The sequence below is a fragment of the Myotis lucifugus genome, unplaced genomic scaffold (assembly GCF_000147115.1).
Source record: "Myotis lucifugus unplaced genomic scaffold, Myoluc2.0 scaffold_7507, whole genome shotgun sequence".
Lineage (NCBI taxonomy): Eukaryota > Metazoa > Chordata > Mammalia > Chiroptera > Vespertilionidae > Myotis > Myotis lucifugus.
The window spans coordinates 1-2,372 of record NW_005878555.1 but is presented as its reverse complement, the minus strand read 5'-3'; the positions used below and the strand labels follow the sequence as shown (position 1 = coordinate 2,372).

The 2,372-nt window shown below is 39.5% G+C and overlaps 1 long non-coding RNA gene across 1 annotated transcript; it reads right to left on the bottom strand.

Moving 5' to 3' along the window:
* Positions 1–529: 529 nt before the first annotated feature.
* LOC106696035 lies at positions 530–2,362 on the bottom strand. The gene is made up of 2 exons (XR_002827883.1): positions 2,212–2,362; positions 530–1,152 (listed from the first exon to the last, which is right to left on the bottom strand). It is a non-coding gene; the product is annotated as an uncharacterized LOC106696035 (long non-coding RNA).
* Positions 2,363–2,372: the final 10 nt, after the last annotated feature.

Here is a 2,372-nt window from a genome sequence, read left to right as displayed (position 1 = left end):
ACATTTTTCTACATTTATTAACCATACGTATCGCCTCTTATGTAAATCACAGCTTTGTGTCCATTGTCCAGTTTTGAACTGGAGTCAAAATTCCTACTCATTTTCAATTCTTGCCTTAGCATCTTCTCACTGAGAAGCTCTGACAACGCTTCACGCCCCCCTAGTCGAGGCCTCCTCGTCTAATAGCTCTGTGTGCACATTCGCTATTGGGATTTCTACCCTCTGCTGTAATTGTAGGAGCCCGTGTCCCCCATGGCTCCTGGGCCAGCTCTGAGTCAAATGTGTTCTTTTCCTCAGCACTAACCCTGGTACAATGTACGTGTCAATGACTAAATCAATGAAGATCAAGGAAGTGTTGATTTTTAACTTAACATGAATGTCATCAGGGTAGCTTATCTCCATTTTGTAGAGAAAGGGTCATTATGCTGACTTATTTAAAATAATATAAATGCTGATAAAACAGCCCATTAACCTGCTAAAGAAAGAAGTACTCCTGGAATTGTTTATTCAAAAAAGAAAACAAAACCTCTTTCTTTTTTAGAAGAAAAGTAATTTCCTCTGCAAAATATTATAAAGATGTTTATTGATTCATCTGTGACCTTTTCAGGTGACCTTGACAATGATCACAACACACCTTCCAAAAGGAGAACACAAAAAACTTCACTTCCTCCACAATAAAACACGTATGTACTCACATATTAAATATACAAATGAAAATTAAACATTGAAAATGACTGCATTTTTCACCCCATCATACTCGCAAAATTATAATTCAGGTATTCCTAATTGGCCATTTCACAGTGTTGCTACACACACACACACACACACACACACACATCCAGGTTAATATCATCATTGATATAAACCAAAGGTGCAAAGTGGGGTTGCTGCTCTGTTGGCAATAAGTCCAATGCTCTTGTCTTTGGAAGGGATGGCTGACCCGGCGTCTCGGGTCTGTTCAAGGGCAGCCGGCTCTCCATCTCAGAGTCTGCGTGTGTCAGGGTACCAAGGGACTCTGGAGATGCTGAAAATGCCCGAATGTCCCCCATCTGTTTTTTTCACCAAAGGTAAAAGCTTTTACCTGTGTGCTTGTTTAGTTTAACAGCTGCAGCGTATCTTCCCCTCTTGTTCCTTTTTCATAGTGTTGCTAACCTTTGTAAACATTTAATGTACAATTAAAGTGCTCAGCTGTGCTCCATCTGAGCCCATTCTGCTCGTTTTAAATGTGCAGAGCTCTCTGGAACCTCCACAAGATCTTACTGTTTCCACAAAGAGCAGAATGCGGCTGTCAATAGGTAGATGTTAAGGTCCCTGCCACTACCCTCAGCTGAGGTTGACTGAGTCGTGGGCGGGCTTTTCGCTCTGCTGAATGCCCTGCGGCTTCACACAACCACCGAGAGTAAACATGGCTCAGCTCTGCTCGGCTCTCTGGAAATTCTCACATCACTGCTTTCAAAGAAGCATAAATCCTTCCTCCCCAACATCCATTAATATGATAAACCTATAAAATGCAGGTACCAAAAATTGAAACAGTATTTTGTAGCCACTCCCAAATTTTGATTCCTACTGATATCCCTGCTTCAATACACAGGAAACTGCACTTCAAAAGATAAATATTAATTTTTCTTCTCTGGGTAGTGGGCATAGTCACATCTTGCCTTAAACCTACTTATTTATAGCTTCGCCTCTCCAAACCCCTGACTTGGCTGTATTTCCCATCGCACTTCTCTGAGGAACATCTATAATTCAGACATACTTAGATCAGTTGGGAAAATAATAATAAATGGGTAATTGTGATACACAATAAAAAAGCAGGCTTCACTAGAAATGAATAAGGAATTTTAAGAACACCCACCACATAACTGTAAACAGTGGTGTTTCTACTGGGTTTAGACCCAGCTGTCTCAAGACCTCTCTAGAAAATGAGGGACACCAAGTACAAATGTTAGAACAATTAATATCATTGCTTTAAAACTTTTAACATTGTTCACAATATTTAAAATCTAGTCACTATTAATACCTTGAAATGAAAAAGAAAATGTACCTAACTGGTTCAAGTATATACTAGAGTAACAATGCCTTAAGATATCAAATACTTTTGAAAACACATTTAGATGTTTTGTGATGGGAGATAACTTCGGAGGATTTAAATGGAAGAGTTGTTATTAGCATGGGTCTTTGGTGGTAAATGTGATACGTTCCTCAGCTTACCGGAGACTGCAAGACTTTCCATCTGAGTTTGGCAGGCAATGATGTGCCTATTTCTATACGTAAGCGGCCTTATGAAAATCTTGTGAAAAAACATCCGAAATACTGATGTCCTGAAAATGATGAAAATCCAAGGGTCCACAATTGAGATCACAGATATAAAA